Below are 20,547 nucleotides of genomic sequence, written 5' to 3'. Positions count from 1 at the left end.
TTATTATGAATTACAATTATTATTAACAGTATACGAAATAAATGTGTCCTATTGTTAATATTAGTACAGGCAGATAGATGTAAGGAGCTGCAATAGCCTATCAAAAATGATTGAATCAGATAGGCTCCATGTAACGGCTAGATTGCACACAATTCTGCACCCCATAGCCTACACCCGTTACTGCCATCAGTGATCCTTATAATAACATACTAATGGCATTTGTAAAGAATCTTATTATCGTAACATATTTTAGTCTCCCTCCACCTCTTGTTATCCCATTTTGGTATGTAAACTATCTCTGCTCCGCCCTTTAGGCTATATGAATAGTAATATTCCGTTTTAGCCTCAGAGGGGTGGTTTTCCCAATATCCGGTGCACTCTTCGGATTATCCCAGGGCCTGGTATCAGGAAATAGAGGGGAACAGAGAGTCAAAACAGCCACCCTGCTATCCACACCCGTTCGGACTAGCCTACACTTCTTTCAATCTGTATTCTCCAGTCAACGTCTGTCAACAATTTCACCTTGCGTTTCTGTTCAGACCAAAATATATTTTTATTTCGAGAAATAATCGTTTTCTCTATTATGTAAAATGCTTGATTGGATGGTTGTAATAAATCGTGGTTCCACAAAAAATGACAATATTTAGCTGGCGTAGTACTCTCCTCCCTCCTCCCTTCTATCCCTTGCTCTCTCCCTCCCTCGCCGTCTATGGACATATCACAGCATCCCCGTTCGCGCTCCTGCCGCCGCTGGTTTCAAGATTCATCCTTCACCGGTGTCCTTGTACAGAAAGATGTAGCTTCAGAAGCGATTCAAAAAATATCTGCTTGTCTGTCGAAGTTCTTTGCATCCACAATCCGTTACGGGATAGCCTCCCTTCTGGCCGCAAAACCGTTTTATTTTTTCTCTCTCCCCTCTTCCTTCTCCTCATCCGATACGGCAGCATCAGCATCCGGGTTCCGCCCCCGCTCTCTCCTCCATCCTTTCCTTGTCTACCTCTCCTGAAAATATTCTCTCCGTCGCCTCCTATCCGCTCACCTACTTCTCTTTTCAAACACACCAACTTTTGGGCTGAGGGGGAAACGCATGAAAAAACTCTTTCCATCATCTAATGGTGTAAAGAAAAGAAGATACACTTGTTGTTGAATGTTCTTGTAGAATAGAATATTATAGTATATAATAACAAACCGATTAAGTTACTTCCTTTTAATAGTATTTGTACGTCCCTCTGTGATCCATTTCCACGTCTTTCTTATTTCATCCCAGGCAACACAAAATGTAATACACGACTTTACTAGTGTTTAACTAAAAGTAGGTTTCTCTTGATCTAGCCTAGTGATTGGTAAAATCAGACAGATATTATTAATCTCACGTCGTCTAGTTTCTCTCATAAATTGCAACAACAGTCGTAGCGAATGGATACCAGTACCCATTAATAATAGGCTAATAGGCCTAGCATGTTGTCACACCATCATGCAGTTCCGCACTTGCACATTGGGCGGCAGTACTTGTTCATGGTCCTGACTTGGCAGAAAGTAACATACAACATGAATTTAATTGCATGATTTAATTAGATTATTTTTGATTGTTTTATTTGGCCAATTATTATTATTTGGTATGATGGATTAATTATTAGAGTGTCTTGCGTCATCAAGATGCCCGGCCCATATATGGGCTTATTATACGACACTAAGCTTATTCAGTGTATCGTTTACAGTGTGTGAATATAATGGTGATGTATATTACATGGACTTACTGCGTCTTTCTTTATCCCAACACAGTTAAGCCAAAACCTGGCCAAGGCTTTCGACTCTGTCAATCACCACATTCTTATTGGCAGACTCGACAGCCTTGGTTTCTCAAATGATTGCCTCACCTGGTTTACCAACTACTTCTCTGATAGAGTTCAGTGTGTCAAATTGGAGGGCCTGTTGTCCGGACCTCTGGCAGTCTCTATGGGGGTGCCACAGGGTACCAGCCTCAGGCTGACTATCTTCTCTGTATACATCAATGATGTTGCTCTTGCGGCTGGTGATTCTCTGGTACACCTCTACGCAGACGACACCATTCTGTATACTTCTGGCCACTCTTTGGACACTGTGTTAACTAACCTCCAGACGAGCTTCAATGCCATACAACTCTCCTTCCGTGGCCTCCAACTGCTCTTAAACGCAAGTAAAACTAAATGCATGCTATTCAACTGATCACTGCCCGCACCTGCTCGCCCATCCAACATCACTACACTCTGGACAGCTCTGACTTAGAATACGTGGACAACTACAAATACCTAGGTGTCTGGTTGGACTGTAAACTCTCCTTCCAGACTCACATTAAGCATCTCCAATCTTAAATTAAATCTAGAATTGGCATCCTATATCGCCAAAAGCATCCTTCACTCATGCTGCCAAACATACCCTCGTAAAACTGACCATCCAACGATCCTCGACTTAGGGTGATGTCATCTATAAAATAGCTTCCAACACTCTACTCAACAAACTGGATGCAGTCTATCACAGTGCCATCCATTTTGTCACCAAAGCCCCATACACTACCCACCATTGCGACCTGTACGCTCTCGTTGGTTGGCCCTCATTTCATACTCGTCGCCAAACCCACTGGCTCCAGGTTATCTACAAGTCTCTGCTATGTAAAGCTCCGCCTTATCTCAGCTCACTGGTTACCATAGCAGCACCCACTCGTAGCACGCGCTCCAGCAGTTATATTTCACTGGTCACCCCTAAAGCCAATTCCTCCTTTGGTCGTCTTTCCTTCCAGTTCTCTGCTGCCAATGACTGGAACAAACTGCAAAAATCTCTGAAGCTGTCAGAGCAGCTCACAGATCACTGCACCTGTACATAGCCCATCTGTAAACAGCCCATCTATCTACCTACCTCATCCCCATACAGTATTTATTTATTTATCTTGCTCCTTTGCACCCCAGTATCTCTACTTGCACATTCATCTTCTGCACATCTACCATTCCAGTGTTTAATTGCTTTATTGTAATTACTTCGCCACCATGGCCTGTTTATTGCCTTGCCTCCCTTATCTTAACTCATTTGCACTCACTGTATATAGACTTTTTGTTTTCTTTTGTTCTACTGTATTATTGACTATGTTTTGTTTATTCCATGTGTAGCTCTGTGTTGTTGTATGTGTTGAATTGCTATGCTTTATCTTGGCCAGGTCGCAGTTGCAAATGACAACTTGTTCTCAACTAGTCTACCTGGTTAAATAAAGGTGAAATTAATAAAACACATTTTTTTTTAAAGTTATTCAGAGGGGCGTTCTACTACGCTCCCATTGACTAGCTAGCGTTGTCTCACTCACTGGAGATCCGCACAGAGACAGTGACCTTCCAGGGTAAGGATGGAAGGTGTAATTTAACAATTAGCTGCCTACCGTAATGCAGGCCTGTTATTGTCATGTTTGGTAACATTTGCCCATGCATTTATTTTCAGAGTTTTCATGAGTTGTAAAATTGTCTCAGAGAACTCTGCTGAATTCCCTCAATTGAAGGTCAGCTAAGTTAACCTAGGCTACTTAACGTTACTAGCTCGGTATTTGAAGTTGTTATATTATCATTTGTAGTCAATTATCAGGTAAAAGCATATGTTTATTATTAATAATTTCTCAAATATTTTGGAGACTTGGAGAGCGCTCAAAGCGTTGTAGAACGCCCCTCTGGATAACGGGGTGTGGTTTTGGCTTAACTGCGCTGGGAAAAAGAAATACGCGGACTGACTTCTTAAAATGCCTTACTAGACTAGGGCCTGTATACATTTGAGTGTCTGGGCAGTGGGTGCAATTGTTTTTTCTGCAGTTCTCATCATAACCACCAGGGGTCAGACTATATGAACAGGCAGATGACATGAAGGTGTAATTCATGGTTACCAACCGGTTGATCGCGAGCCCTGCGCACCATGTAGACAAAGTGGATCCATTTGGAACCATTTCATTTGTCTGAACACACAAACTCCAGCAGACCAGCAGATCTGTGGAGATCTGCGACCGAGTGTGCCTACTATGCTGGCCAATCGGATAGCTCAAATCACTGTGGCAACCGCTTCGAAGACCCAGCAAAGTTTGATATTAGCCAATTTGAGATTTCATAACTTTTGAAACCATGACCAGAGAGAGACTGTCAAAGAATACAGCAAATAGCTGCTGTTTTTATGAGCAACTATTGATTCAGCACTGTCAACACTGTTTTTATTCAACACTATTACAAAATATAAAACAGTTTCTCCCTTCGTCCACTCATGCTGCAGTTGCAATGAATGAGTAGCCAAGTGTATCATTAGCAGCTCATCGCGTCTATTTTAATATCGAGGAATATTTAACTTTCTCTGGTCATAGGAACAACATGAATTTGTGCTTGAGGCAGATGAGGTGCATCTCAAGTTTCGTCATCAGGGGAAGATGGTGTATCCTCTTCTATCATCACTCTCACCGGAGGAAAGGTAGGAGAGAGCAGAGACCCTACCTCCACTGAAACTAATTGTTCAAAACGGGGAACTCGTAAATCTCATACATTCGACTTAAGTGTGTTCAAGACACCTGGGAACTCGGTAAAAAAAACAGATCAGACTGAGAAGAAATAGTTTTGAATGGTCATCCAACTCAGAATTTCAAGTCGGAAACTCAGGCATCTTTTCTAGAGCTCCGACTTTCCGACCTGAATATCATTGATGTCATGATTTGACCTCGTTTTTCTACAGAGTTCCCACTTGTCTTGAAAGCACCATGACTATTCTGCCCTTGAGTTAAGTTCCCATGCAAAACTAGACAGATAGCTAACAACTAAGTCTTCAATAAAACTCCCAAGGCGTGACTTTTCTTGAATGAATATATTGAAAACGTTTATGTTGTGAAACTGCAAAATACAGAAAAGAATATACTTTAGTATTCAATTCACACCGACAGTAGCTGTACATTATGCATTTGAAGTTGCATAAATACAAAGCACGCGCTAAGGTACCATGCATCTGGCATGATGCCAAACCATATAGCTAATTGTTACTCATATGGTAATTGGCTCCTTTCATTACTCTAATAATGTACAACCATTTATGTAGAATAACAAAGAATATTACACTAGGAACAGTAACAAACTACAGTATTGTATATTTTACAATTCATTTGCATGACGCACGAGCAAAGTAATACAGCTAACGACATACATGAAAGACATTGCAATATGTGAGGAAATGCAACCAACATTGATATGTAAGCAACTTTATCAATAACAAGATTATAATCATTAGCTAAATGCTTGAATTGAACTTACAAACAAATATTTTCCAAGGCTGAAGCGTGACAAGAAATAACTACATTGAAAGACCTGCACCGTAGCGTTGTTTGTAGCTGCTTCTATGCCTGCAGAACAAATTCTCTACTTCCTGTTTGCGTAGTCTTTCTAAGTACCAGAAACCTCCACTAGGGGGCAAATAACACAATTGAACACAATGAAAATCCAATTGAACCATTGTAATAAAATAATCTGTTACCTTCTAACAGGATGGCAGCACACTCCCCTCCCCGCCTGGTATAATGAAATTGTGCCACTATGAAATAAAACATATCAAGAAACAAATAATGTACTTTCTATTTTGATCTTTTGTCTCTAGGATGCTTCAGAAAGAAGAACAACAATCTGTGAGATTGGTCTCAGAAACACCTTAGCAGCTCCTTGCTTGAATATTTTTAGTTCGACTTTCCTAACCTTTTTGTCAGTACTGGGAAATGTTTTTACCACAAGCCCAACTGGCCAGTCATTTCTGTGTGCCTGACTGTCTTTCAATAAGACAACATCTCCCACTTTTACATTTGGCTTTTCTGCTGTCCATTTTCTGCGTCTCTGCAGCGTTGTCAGGTACTCCTGTCTCCACCTTTTCCAAAAGGTGTCAGCGAGACACTGGACTTGCTTCCACTATTTCCATGTCTCTTCTTTTTCTGTGGGAAGAGGGGCATCCCACTCACTCTGATCAGAAGAGAGTTCTCTGATTTAGGCTTTACCTTGCATTGTTATTGGAGCCACGAACCCAAGGGGGTCATAAAGACTATTCACTGTGGACAGGATGCCTCTCCGCGTAAAAGGCTTCTAATTGTGGGACACCTGGAATGAGAAGCTGTCTGTTTCCAGGTTCCAGGAAAGTCCCAGACTCCGTTGAAAGGGGAGAGGATCCACTCCTAGGTCCAGATCTTTTAAGTCTTTCGCACAGTCCTCCATAGGGAAGGCTTCCATAACTGTTTTGCTATTGGATGCAATCTTGTGTAGTTTCATGTTGGACTCCGCCAACATTGCTTGTGTTTTTCTTAGAATGTTGATAGCTTCTTCTGTAGTAGCTACTGATGTCAGACCATCATCAACGTAGAAGTTCCTCACTACATATTGCTTGGGTTCTGACCCGTGTTCCTTCTCACCCTGTAGCGCTGCTCGTCTCATGCAGTAGATGGCTACGGCTGGTGAAGGGCTGTTCCCAAATACATGCACTTTCATCCTGTACTCGGTTATGTTTCTATCTGGGTTGTTGTCTTCATACCAGAGAAACCTTAAGTAATCTCTGTGATCCTCACGTACACCAAAACAGTAAAACATTTGTTGCACATCTGCTGTTAGTGCAATGCAATCCTTGCGGAAACGCATTAGGACACCAAAGAGTGTGTTGTTTAAGTCTGGACCACTGAGCAGAACATCGTTAAGTGACACGCCTTGACACTTAGCACTGGAGTCAAATACTACTCTTATTTGTTCAGGCTTTTGTGGATGGTAAACACCAAATATGGGCAGATACCAACGTTCTTTGTCTCCCTCTAGTGGTTGTGAAGGATCGGCTTGGTCGTTATCCAGCATCTTTTGCATGAAGTCAATAAAATTACGCTTCATGTCAGGCTTTTTGTCTAAAGTCCTGCGAAGTGATGTGAGACGGTCCATGGCCTGATCCCTGTTATTAGGGAGGCGACGTCTAGTGGGGCGAAAGGGTAGTGGAGCCACCCAGTTGTTTCCATCATCCTGGAAAACCTGTTTGTCCATAATGTCCAAGAAGGCTTTGTCCTCCACTGATGGTGCAGGTTTATCATCGTCTTGTGTTTTGTCGAACACGGAACATCCCAGGCTGTCTGTGTTCACAGTTGTGATTGGATCTCTCGAGTGCACTGTAGAGGGAGAGATGTGTTTCTGAGCTACGCTGTTGTAGTTCTCTTTTACCTGGATGATGTCAGGGCAAGGGCTCAGATAGGATGTGCGACCATTTTGAAGTATGTTTGTCCTGAACACGTTAACATTGGCTGGTCGGTGAGCCGTTCCCAGACAGACCTCACCCACGATGACCCACCCGAGGTCGAGTCGCTGTGCATAAGGAGTGTCGTGGGGCCCATTGATTTGCTCTCGTACCTTGTGTACCCTTAAGATGTCTCGTCCTAAGAGCAGGAGGATGGGCGCGTCTGGGTCCACTGCTGGAATTTTGTCCATAACTGGTTGCAGATGGGGATGATGATACGCAATGTCGGGGGAGGGAATCTCCATCCTATCGTCTGGCATCATATCACACTCTATCAGAGTAGGGAGAGTGAGCTGCATGTGTCCATCTATAGACTCCACCATGAAGTTGACGGCTCTCCTGCCTGAAGTCTCTGTTACCCCAGAACACGTCTTCATGGTGTATGGAGCAGAGTTGTCATTGATGTTGAAGAGACTGAAAAACTCTGTCTTGGCCAGAGATGTGTTACTCTGTTCATCAAGCACTACATACATTTTGACAGCTTTCTCTCTTTTCCCAGCCGGATAAGCTTTGACTAGGCATATTTTTGAACATGATCTTGGATTGACTGCCTCACCACAGATCTCTGTACACTTTGAGGTGACAGATAGAAGAGCATTGTCACCTTGCTCCCCGCCATGCTCCGTCTCTGCTGTAGCGGTGTCTGTATTTGAAGGGGCTGGGCCTGGATGCAGAGCAGCAAGATGCCTGTCGCTGTCGCACTCAGAGCACTTGATTGAAACCTTACAGTCTTTAGCTCTGTGTTGAGTTGACCCACAACATCGGAAACAAATGCCATTGTCTTTGAGATATGATTTGCGATCATCTAGAGTTTTGTATCTAAACCCACAACACTTTTTAAGAGGATGAGGCTTGTTATGTATTGGACAGTGATGGTCAGGGTTTTCAACCTTTGTCTTACTGGGTTTGGTTTGGTGGTCTGAGGCCTCAGATGACACATCTGTCTTATATACAGTCACAGGTGTCTTGCTGTTGTACCTGGCAGGTTTCTCACTTTTCATGGACACCTGGTTAGTTGAGGTGTAGAGGGTGAAGCTGGGGTCATTTCTAATTTTCGCCTGGTTCCTGATGAATCTCGAGAAGAACGAGAATGGTGGGAATGCTACCCGATAGTCCTCCTTATATTTGGATCCCTGTGCTATCCATTTTTCTTGTAAACTGAATGGAAGTTTCTCTACAATAGGGTTTACCCCCCGAGATGTGTCCAGATAAGCAAGGCCTGGAAGGTACCCTTCTACTTTAGCACACTCCAGTTCAAGAAGAATGTCACCTAGTTCCCTTAGTTTGTGATTGTCTTTGTTAGTCAGTTTTGGAAAATCATAAATTTTCTTCAACAGTGCATTCTCGATCACTTCGGGTGTACCATAGCACTCTTCTAGTCGTTGCCAGACCATGTTAAGTCCTGCTGTTGCGTTGAAAATATGGACAGATCTAATTCTGTTTGCTTGCTCAGACGACTCTGCCCCTAGCCACTTGGTAATTAGATCTAACTCTTCCCCGGCTGATAAATTCAAGTCTCTGGTCACATTGAGAAAGGATGCTTTCCATGCCCAATAATTTTCAGGACGATCATCAAACTTCAGGAGTCCGGAACTCACCATCTCATGGCGTAGGAGGTACTTGATGAGGTCTGGTGCCACTTGTGACTCGGGGAAGTTTTGTGTGTGTGACTGGAAGTGGGCTTGTTTTCCATTTCCACCATGCTGCTGTTCCTTTCTTTTGAACGGAGAGTCTCTGCTCATGTTCTGTTGTTTGCTACTTTCTGGATTATGGCATGTAGCTGGGTCAACACTAAGCTCTTGTTTCTCCACTTCAAATGGAAGTTCAGCAAAGTAGGGCCTAGCATGTTGTTGCACATACTCACATGTACGTTGGACTGGAATTAAGGGCTGTGTCCCTGTGTCTAGTTCTTTGCGAAGCTCTCTGCGTTCTGCTTCTACAGCTTCTTCAAAGGCTGCAGCTTCAGCCAACGCAGCAGCAGCTGCTCTCTCAACTTGGAGAACATATAAAGTTGCCTCGAGGTCAGCTTTTTGCTTCATCACAGCAGCTTCCTTCTCAGCATAGGGGACTTGTGCACTACGCTCCCATTGACTAGCTAGCGTTGTCTCACTCACTGGAGATCCGCACAGAGACAGTGACCTTCCAGGGTAAGGATGGAAGGTGTAATTTAACAATTAGCTGCCTACCGTAATGCAGGCCTGTTATTGTCATGTTTGGTAACATTTGCCCATGCATTTATTTTCAGAGTTTTCATGAGTTGTAAAATTGTCTCAGAGAACTCTGCTGAATTCCCTCAATTGAAGGTCAGCTAAGTTAACCTAGGCTACTTAACGTTACTAGCTCGGTATTTGAAGTTGTTATATTATCATTTGTAGTCAATTATCAGGTAAAAGCATATGTTTATTATTAATAATTTCTCAAATATTTTGGAGACTTGGAGAGCGCTCAAAGCGTTGTAGAACGCCCCTCTGGATAACGGGGTGTGGTTTTGGCTTAACTGCGCTGGGAAAAAGAAATACGCGGACTGACTTCTTAAAATGCCTTACTAGACTAGGGCCTGTATACATTTGAGTGTCTGGGCAGTGGGTGCAATTGTTTTTTCTGCAGTTCTCATCATAACCACCAGGGGTCAGACTATATGAACAGGCAGATGACATGAAGGTGTAATTCATGGTTACCAACCGGTTGATCGCGAGCCCTGCGCACCATGTAGACAAAGTGGATCCATTTGGAACCATTTCATTTGTCTGAACACACAAACTCCAGCAGACCAGCAGATCTGTGGAGATCTGCGACCGAGTGTGCCTACTATGCTGGCCAATCGGATAGCTCAAATCACTGTGGCAACCGCTTCGAAGACCCAGCAAAGTTTGATATTAGCCAATTTGAGATTTCATAACTTTTGAAACCATGACCAGAGAGAGACTGTCAAAGAATACAGCAAATAGCTGCTGTTTTTATGAGCAACTATTGATTCAGCACTGTCAACACTGTTTTTATTCAACACTATTACAAAATATAAAACAGTTTCTCCCTTCGTCCACTCATGCTGCAGTTGCAATGAATGAGTAGCCAAGTGTATCATTAGCAGCTCATCGCGTCTATTTTAATATCGAGGAATATTTAACTTTCTCTGGTCATAGGAACAACATGAATTTGTGCTTGAGGCAGATGAGGTGCATCTCAAGTTTCGTCATCAGGGGAAGATGGTGTATCCTCTTCTATCATCACTCTCACCGGAGGAAAGGTAGGAGAGAGCAGAGACCCTACCTCCACTGAAACTAATTGTTCAAAACGGGGAACTCGTAAATCTCATACATTCGACTTAAGTGTGTTCAAGACACCTGGGAACTCGGTAAAAAAAACAGATCAGACTGAGAAGAAATAGTTTTGAATGGTCATCCAACTCAGAATTTCAAGTCGGAAACTCAGGCATCTTTTCTAGAGCTCCGACTTTCCGACCTGAATATCATTGATGTCATGATTTGACCTCGTTTTTCTACAGAGTTCCCACTTGTCTTGAAAGCACCATGACTATTCTGCCCTTGAGTTAAGTTCCCATGCAAAACTAGACAGATAGCTAACAACTAAGTCTTCAATAAAACTCCCAAGGCGTGACTTTTCTTGAATGAATATATTGAAAACGTTTATGTTGTGAAACTGCAAAATACAGAAAAGAATATACTTTAGTATTCAATTCACACCGACAGTAGCTGTACATTATGCATTTGAAGTTGCATAAATACAAAGCACGCGCTAAGGTACCATGCATCTGGCATGATGCCAAACCATATAGCTAATTGTTACTCATATGGTAATTGGCTCCTTTCATTACTCTAATAATGTACAACCATTTATGTAGAATAACAAAGAATATTACACTAGGAACAGTAACAAACTACAGTATTGTATATTTTACAATTCATTTGCATGACGCACGAGCAAAGTAATACAGCTAACGACATACATGAAAGACATTGCAATATGTGAGGAAATGCAACCAACATTGATATGTAAGCAACTTTATCAATAACAAGATTATAATCATTAGCTAAATGCTTGAATTGAACTTACAAACAAATATTTTCCAAGGCTGAAGCGTGACAAGAAATAACTACATTGAAAGACCTGCACCGTAGCGTTGTTTGTAGCTGCTTCTATGCCTGCAGAACAAATTCTCTACTTCCTGTTTGCGTAGTCTTTCTAAGTACCAGAAACCTCCACTAGGGGGCAAATAACACAATTGAACACAATGAAAATCCAATTGAACCATTGTAATAAAATAATCTGTTACCTTCTAACAGGATGGCAGCACACTCCCCTCCCCGCCTGGTATATTGAACACGGAACATCCCAGGCTGTCTGTGTTCACAGTTGTGATTGGATCTCTCGAGTGCACTGTAGAGGGAGAGATGTGTTTCTGAGCTACGCTGTTGTAGTTCTCTTTTACCTGGATGATGTCAGGGCAAGGGCTCAGATAGGATGTGCGACCATTTTGAAGTATGTTTGTCCTGAACACGTTAACATTGGCTGGTCGGTGAGCCGTTCCCAGACAGACCTCACCCACGATGACCCACCCGAGGTCGAGTCGCTGTGCATAAGGAGTGTCGTGGGGCCCATTGATTTGCTCTCGTACCTTGTGTACCCTTAAGATGTCTCGTCCTAAGAGCAGGAGGATGGGCGCGTCTGGGTCCACTGCTGGAATTTTGTCCATAACTGGTTGCAGATGGGGATGATGATACGCAATGTCGGGGGAGGGAATCTCCATCCTATCGTCTGGCATCATATCACACTCTATCAGAGTAGGGAGAGTGAGCTGCATGTGTCCATCTATAGACTCCACCATGAAGTTGACGGCTCTCCTGCCTGAAGTCTCTGTTACCCCAGAACACGTCTTCATGGTGTATGGAGCAGAGTTGTCATTGATGTTGAAGAGACTGAAAAACTCTGTCTTGGCCAGAGATGTGTTACTCTGTTCATCAAGCACTACATACATTTTGACAGCTTTCTCTCTTTTCCCAGCCGGATAAGCTTTGACTAGGCATATTTTTGAACATGATCTTGGATTGACTGCCTCACCACAGATCTCTGTACACTTTGAGGTGACAGATAGAAGAGCATTGTCACCTTGCTCCCCGCCATGCTCCGTCTCTGCTGTAGCGGTGTCTGTATTTGAAGGGGCTGGGCCTGGATGCAGAGCAGCAAGATGCCTGTCGCTGTCGCACTCAGAGCACTTGATTGAAACCTTACAGTCTTTAGCTCTGTGTTGAGTTGACCCACAACATCGGAAACAAATGCCATTGTCTTTGAGATATGATTTGCGATCATCTAGAGTTTTGTATCTAAACCCACAACACTTTTTAAGAGGATGAGGCTTGTTATGTATTGGACAGTGATGGTCAGGGTTTTCAACCTTTGTCTTACTGGGTTTGGTTTGGTGGTCTGAGGCCTCAGATGACACATCTGTCTTATATACAGTCACAGGTGTCTTGCTGTTGTACCTGGCAGGTTTCTCACTTTTCATGGACACCTGGTTAGTTGAGGTGTAGAGGGTGAAGCTGGGGTCATTTCTAATTTTCGCCTGGTTCCTGATGAATCTCGAGAAGAACGAGAATGGTGGGAATGCTACCCGATAGTCCTCCTTATATTTGGATCCCTGTGCTATCCATTTTTCTTGTAAACTGAATGGAAGTTTCTCTACAATAGGGTTTACCCCCCGAGATGTGTCCAGATAAGCAAGGCCTGGAAGGTACCCTTCTACTTTAGCACACTCCAGTTCAAGAAGAATGTCACCTAGTTCCCTTAGTTTGTGATTGTCTTTGTTAGTCAGTTTTGGAAAATCATAAATTTTCTTCAACAGTGCATTCTCGATCACTTCGGGTGTACCATAGCACTCTTCTAGTCGTTGCCAGACCATGTTAAGTCCTGCTGTTGCGTTGAAAATATGGACAGATCTAATTCTGTTTGCTTGCTCAGACGACTCTGCCCCTAGCCACTTGGTAATTAGATCTAACTCTTCCCCGGCTGATAAATTCAAGTCTCTGGTCACATTGAGAAAGGATGCTTTCCATGCCCAATAATTTTCAGGACGATCATCAAACTTCAGGAGTCCGGAACTCACCATCTCATGGCGTAGGAGGTACTTGATGAGGTCTGGTGCCACTTGTGACTCGGGGAAGTTTTGTGTGTGTGACTGGAAGTGGGCTTGTTTTCCATTTCCACCATGCTGCTGTTCCTTTCTTTTGAACGGAGAGTCTCTGCTCATGTTCTGTTGTTTGCTACTTTCTGGATTATGGCATGTAGCTGGGTCAACACTAAGCTCTTGTTTCTCCACTTCAAATGGAAGTTCAGCAAAGTAGGGCCTAGCATGTTGTTGCACATACTCACATGTACGTTGGACTGGAATTAAGGGCTGTGTCCCTGTGTCTAGTTCTTTGCGAAGCTCTCTGCGTTCTGCTTCTACAGCTTCTTCAAAGGCTGCAGCTTCAGCCAACGCAGCAGCAGCTGCTCTCTCAACTTGGAGAACATATAAAGTTGCCTCGAGGTCAGCTTTTTGCTTCATCACAGCAGCTTCCTTCTCAGCATAGGGGACTTGTGCACGCGCTGCGTCTGCCTTGGCGCGTGCTTTGACGGCTGCAGAACTCGCCGTTGAGGATCTGCTTGACTGTTTTGATGACCTTGATCTTGTAGAATGAGACTTGGTCCCAATGTGCTGAAGAGGCTCTTCCATCTCTCTCTGTTGAACACCTGACTCTGGTTGTTGTATTGTAGACTGCTGGTCTTCCCTAGGATAAGAGGCTTTGTTGGCTGATGAACATAGAAACATAACCACCGTGTGCAGTTATTCTTGTGCTTGAGCCCGCTGTGATGATGTTTTTTCAATATTCTGCCCTTGAGTTGCGTTCCCATGCAAAACTAGACAGATAGCTAACAACTAAGTCTTCAATAAAACTCCCAAGGCGTGACTTTTCTTGAATGAATGTATTGAAAACGTTTATGTTGTGAAACTGCAAAATACAGAAAAGAATATACTTTAGTATTCAATTCACACCGACAGTAGCTGTACATTATACATTTGAAGTTGCATAAATACAAAGCACGCGCTAAGGTATCATGCATCTGGCATGATGCCAAACCATATAGCTAATTGTTACTCATATGGTAATTGGCTCCTTTCATTACTCTAATAATGTACAACCATTTATGTAGAATAACAAAGAATATTACACTAGGAACAGTAACAAACTACAGTATTGTATATTTTACAATTCGTTTGCATGACGCACAAGCAAAGTAATACAGCTAACGACATACATGAAAGGCATTGCAATATGTGAGGAAATGCAACCAACATTGATATGTAAGCAACTCTATCAATAACAAGATTATAATCATTAGCTAAATGCTTGAATTGAACTTACAAACAAATATTTTCCAAGGCTGAAGCGTGACAAGAAATAACTACATTGAAAGACCTGCACCGTAGCGTTGTTTGTAGCTGCTTCTATGCCTGCAGAACAAATTCTCTACTTCCTGTTTGCGTAGTCTTTCTAAGTACCAGAAACCTCCACTAGGGGGCAAATAACACAATTGAACACAATGAAAATCCAATTGAACCATTGTAATAAAATAATCTGTTACCTTCTAACAGGATGGCAGCACAATGACCATGATGCAAGGTACATCAGTCCATTAAAATAAAATAAACAATTATTTCAATTTATGCTCAGCTGTGCCTCGCAAGTGCTAGCTTCACCAAATGATATATTTTATTATCAAAGCTTGTGTTTGAAATATAATATGGTCTTTTTTATTTATTTATTTTATTTCACCTTTATTTAACCAGGTAGGCAAGTTGAGAACAAGTTCTCATTTACAATTGCGACCTGGCCAAGATAAAGCAAAGCAGTTCGACACATACAACGACACAGAGTTACACATGGAGTAAAACAAACATACAGTCAATAATACAGTATAAACAAGTCTAAATATGATGTGAGCAAATTAGGTGAGATAAGGGAGGTAAAGGCAAAAAAGGCCATGGTGGCAAAGTAAATACAATATAGCAAGTAAAACACTGGAATGGTAGATTTGCAATGGAAGAATGTGCAAAGTGCAAAGTAGAAATAAAAATAATGGGGTGCAAAGGAGCAAAATAAATAAATAAATTAAATACAGTAGGGAAAGAGGTAGTTGTTTGGGCTTAATTATAGGTGGGCTATGTACAGGTGCAGTAATCTGTGAGCTGCTCTGACAGTTGGTGCTTAAAGCTAGTGAGGGAGATAAGTGTTTCCAGTTTCAGAGATTTTTGTAGTTCGTTCCAGTCATTGGCAGCAGAGAACTGGAAGGAGAGGCGGCCAAAGAAAGAATTGGTTTTGGGGGTGACTAGAGAGATATACCTGCTGGAGCGTGTGCTACAGGTGGGAGATGCTATGGTGACCAGCGAGCTGAGATAAGGGGGGACTTTACCTAACAGGGTCTTGTAGATGACATGGAGCCAATGGGTTTGGCGACGAGTATGAAGCGAGGGCCAGCCAACGAGAGCGTACAGGTCGCAATGGTGGGTAGTATATGGGGCTTTGGTGACAAAACGGATTGCACTGTGATAGACTGCATCCAATTTGTTGAGTAGGGTATTGGAGGCTATTTTGTAAATTACATCGCCAAAGTCGAGGATTGGTAGGATGGTCAGTTTTACAAGGGTATGTTTGGCAGCATGAGTGAAGGAAGCTTTGTTGCGAAATAGAGAAGAACAATATCGCTGGCGTATATAGCCAGTATGCTATGTTAATGTATTAGGTCTACTGCACAAACCTCATTCCTATAGAACTGTTTTTATTAGGTTAATGTTTTAAAAAATTTAAGACATGTTTTAAAAAAAATCTGAGTGCTAGAGCTCGGTTTGCTTTTTGACTGCGAAAGTAATCTTGACTCAGAAAAGGTTGGTGACCACTGGGGCAAATGATTAAAGTCTTCTTATCCCGTGTGTTTCCACAGACAGTAAAGTCAATCCTGTTAGTGTCTTTACTACTAATCCTTCTCAACAACAGTTAGAGTTCAGACTCTTCACCAGTCAGGTCAAACTGGTACTAAGTACTATTATGTAGGGTACTACTATGTTGTACTACTATGTACCCTAATACCCCATGTGCCCTAATGGGGGTTAAACTGGGGGTTAAAATTGTATGTATCCCCGCCCCTCCACATTCAGTATACTACACCCTCCCCTTCTCACCACTCCCTTTCCATATGCCTCCCAGTAACGTGTACTAGTCTGGTGTACTACTATTTACCCTAATACCATGATCTATCCTTTTTAAAGTTCCGGGCAGTTTAAAACGGTATGTACCCCCATCCAACCCTCCACAAAGACTACCCCACCCCTTCTCAACACCCCCGTCCCACACCTCATCCTTATCCCCCTGACACATAACTCTGGGATGAACCAAAATATCTCCCCCCTCAGCAAAATTCCAGTCAGGCATAGGAGTCCCAATGAAGATTTAGGGGTCCAACCAGGGGTACAGTGAAGTTAGAGTAAATATGTCTGGATTGAGCACTGTCCTGAGGGGTATACGAAGCAAGCTAGATCTACTTAGGGTTTTCTAAAGCTAACCAGCTTCAGTTAGCTTCACATTTCAGTTCAGGCTTCATCTGTACTACGACGGTGTATATTGCACGCCGAATGCCGAACTCTTCGTTGATACAATGCTAAAACATCAATCCAATTAAAATGAAAGAAAAGTTATCTACCAAATTCAGCTAGCTATGGTGAGAAATATGCTTTTATTAGTGCCATCTTAATTTTATTACATGTCCTTAATGCTGACTTTGGTGTGCTTATCAATCACCTTTTTTTTCCCATTCCTATCGTTAAAATAATTGTATTAAGTTGTACAAAAGTCAGCGTTACAGTGCGTGAAGTTTAAAATGCATTCTGTCATTACTAAATTTGCAAAGTGATATATTGTAACATTACTCTTTTTTAACACAAAACATTTGATTAATAAAATATTGAATCAGTCTTCCTCAAATTAAGGGGATGATGATGCAATCTTTGCAAGAGGGAGGGAATCTGATTTCAATGGACCTCAACTCGTGGTTCAGACATTTCATTCAGGGTAAGTGGAGTTAGCCTGCCCTGGAGCTGGTTAGTTCTGAAGGATTTGTTGCCATAGAAATTTACCTGGCTAAAAGGTGAGCCACTTTTGTATGACCGGTTATCCCAATTGACCAATGTTGCCTCGCTAACTCCTCAAACCTGCTTTGTAGGATACCCCTCTGGTGAGTGGTTTGTGTGTCAGGAGGAGGTTGGGGAGGGGGGATAAAGGTATGTTCTTTCACATTGAACATTCCTGGGAACACAGTGAGAGCAGGCCACAGTTGTTACGCATACACACGTAAACACATACCCTCTATCTCCCACATGTATGTACAGGACCACCACCTATATTGCCATATCTCCTCTCGCCATTTGCTCTCTCATACACAGTTCACACACGCACACTGACCATAATGCATAGCTAGTGTATCTCCTATCTCACACACTCAGTTCACAGAGCATTTAACTCACATTTACAAATATCAAATCAACTACAAGAGGTAGGCTAACGCTTCCAACACAACGACAGCGTCCTTGCGCACAATAATACTCATCTCATCTGGATATATGTATGCAACAAAAGTTCAACATTCACATTCTGCTACCATTTCTGTCAAGCCGTCTACCCATACAGTTTGAAGCATATGTTCGATAAATCCAACGTATGCACCACACCAAACGCACTGCAACTGCCTCTGCAACGCAATGGTGTAAGGCAAACACAACGTTTCATTGGAAATTAATGTAATTCTGGTGTACCAAAATGCAACGACGCTGTCGGTGTGTTTGTTATGTTTACGCTACTGCTACTCTGTTTATCATATATGCATAGTCACTTTAACCATACCTACATGTACATACTACCTCAATCTGTAAATAGCCTCGCTAGTGTTATTTTTCACTGTCTTTTTTACTGTTGTTTTTATTTCTTTAGTTATCTATTGTTCACCTAATACCTTTTTTTTACTGAAAAATTGCACTGTTGGTTAGAGCCTGTAAGTAAGCTGTAAGGTCTACAACCTGTTGTATTCAGCATATGTGATAAATAAACTTTGATTTGCTATGTCCCACTGCCCAGCCCCCTTCACACATATAACCTCCTTACATGCACACATTGTCCTTGCATGCAGTCCCATCTCTCTCTCTCAGGTCAGCTATCTGATTCCGGAGCCCCAGGAGGTAGATTGAAACTTTCATGTACTCACGCATCCTGATTGGCCTTGGAGTCTACTCACACCATAGAAAGTTGGTGTGTCATACCTCCCTGAACCCCACTTAGTTCTACACCCTTTTCCAGAAGTGTACTTGCACTTTTCCCATCATGTTTTTAAAAGCATATGATTGGTGTAAGCATTAAGCTGGAGTCAGTTTACACCATTGTTCAATCCATATGAGAAAGAGCAAGTGTACAGTTTGGTAGAAGGGTGGAAACTGGGGATGCAGGCTGTGTCCAGTGCCTCGTTCAGAGTGCGTTCATGGAATCAGTCAGAATTAAGAGTGTATCAGTTGCATTTGACAGAGTAAGGGTTAACTGCATTAGTCAAATTAATCTCCTGGTCCTTTAAACCCATTACAAAGAGACAGAATAGTCCCAGGTTCAAACGCTTTTGGAATAATGAGTTGAATCTTAAAGTAAAAGTGCAGAGACGACATCTTAAAATGACACATTCACCAGCTTTTGATGGTATGAGCCCGTATTCATAAAGCACTTCAGAGTAGGAGTTGTGATGTAGCATCATGTCCCCCCAATCTCATTCATTAGGCTAAACTGATCCTAGATCAGCACTCCTGAGAAGCTTTATAAATAGGGGCCCTGGTCTGCAACAGGTCATTAAAGTATCAAACAGATGTAAAAACCCAAAGCCATAACCCAATTCAGTACATGAAACTGTAGAGACGGGCTAGCTGACAATGTCAAGAAAATTATGAGCGCGCTTCAATGGGGCAGAAGTCTGTGGATTGTGACTCTGGATGGTCAGATAGCCAATAACTATGACAAGATGCTTCCATGTGGAGAATCGCCAGTTGCTCGTTTCAGCTAGTTCTTGATACCATGGTCTTGTTTTGAGGAGTTTTAACTGATGTCACATCTATGATAATATGCCAAAAATTAGCTTGCTAGCTAACCAACAACTGTAACAATGTATTTGAGACAAGTGCACATTTATTTATGTTTTCAATAAACATTGGAGACGAAACAAATTTTACATGTTGTCAACAATCTATGCCAACCCAGTCTGTTTTGCCCCATAGTTTCACACGTGTCGGTTTTGTTGCTAAACAACCAACCTGTCTATTGAGGTTACAAAACTGTTTAAAGAGCCAAAAATGACATTTCACATCACATTCAAAAAGAGAAGCAAAGCAAGAGGCAAAATGTTATACCAATTTCTTTTAGACTTTATTATTCCATTTAAATGTATACATCTCAAGTGGACAATTTACATAAAACCCATAGGCTCTCCGGAATTGTCTACCATTGGATGTACTCAGCCATGGTGGGAGCAGCGCAGGGGTATAAATCTGAAGACACCATTTAAGCTTCAAGGGGGGTTGGGGAGGGAAGTAAGAGGTGGATGGTTTCTGCCAGGCGCCGAACACAGCCAGTATCATTCAGCCCAGTGCTTGTTGTGCAGAAGGGAATGCTGGGAAACGTGGAGGATCCTGTGCAGTGGACCTGGAGAGAGTGAACAAGAGAAAGTGTGCAGAATTAGTTTCAGTCATATTGGCTTAACATCTGCCTCCATGGCTAGAGTGGATAGACTGGCTGGCACACCATTGGGTTGTTTACACCATAAGCCAGATCCTGCAGGCTATTCAATTCACATTCCATGAGTGAGCCCCAATAGTCAGCTAAGCATTTCCTTTGGCATTAGAGAGAGTCCATTACTGGACAAAGAAAGGTTGGCTTTAGTAGTTAGGAGCCTTATCAGGACACATCGCCCCTGCGTGTGAACTTACGTTTCCTGTGAGTCTAGCTCCTGCTCTCCTCACGACTCCTCCGCTACACTCTTCAGACAGGCTGCAAATGCCTCCATCAGATCCTTACAGTCACCCCCCTCCTTCACACTGTAGAGAGAACACAACCGCATGGTTAGGACCTCTGAAGGAGGGACCTTGGATTCTCTCCTCCAACAGTTTGACAGCTATGGAGCCAATAG

General features: G+C 42.5%; 1 protein-coding gene across 1 annotated transcript in view; it reads right to left on the bottom strand.

The window, feature by feature from the left end:
• The window catches only part of LOC139406902 (uncharacterized), a 624,715-nt gene that overhangs the window by 332,433 nt on the left and 271,735 nt on the right, over positions 1-20,547 (bottom strand). The gene's annotated exons all lie outside the window — the stretch shown is intronic.

This window comes from Oncorhynchus clarkii, chromosome 4, assembly GCF_045791955.1.
Source record: "Oncorhynchus clarkii lewisi isolate Uvic-CL-2024 chromosome 4, UVic_Ocla_1.0, whole genome shotgun sequence".
NCBI lineage: Eukaryota > Metazoa > Chordata > Actinopteri > Salmoniformes > Salmonidae > Oncorhynchus > Oncorhynchus clarkii.
This window is presented reverse-complemented; position numbering and strand designations above follow the sequence as displayed.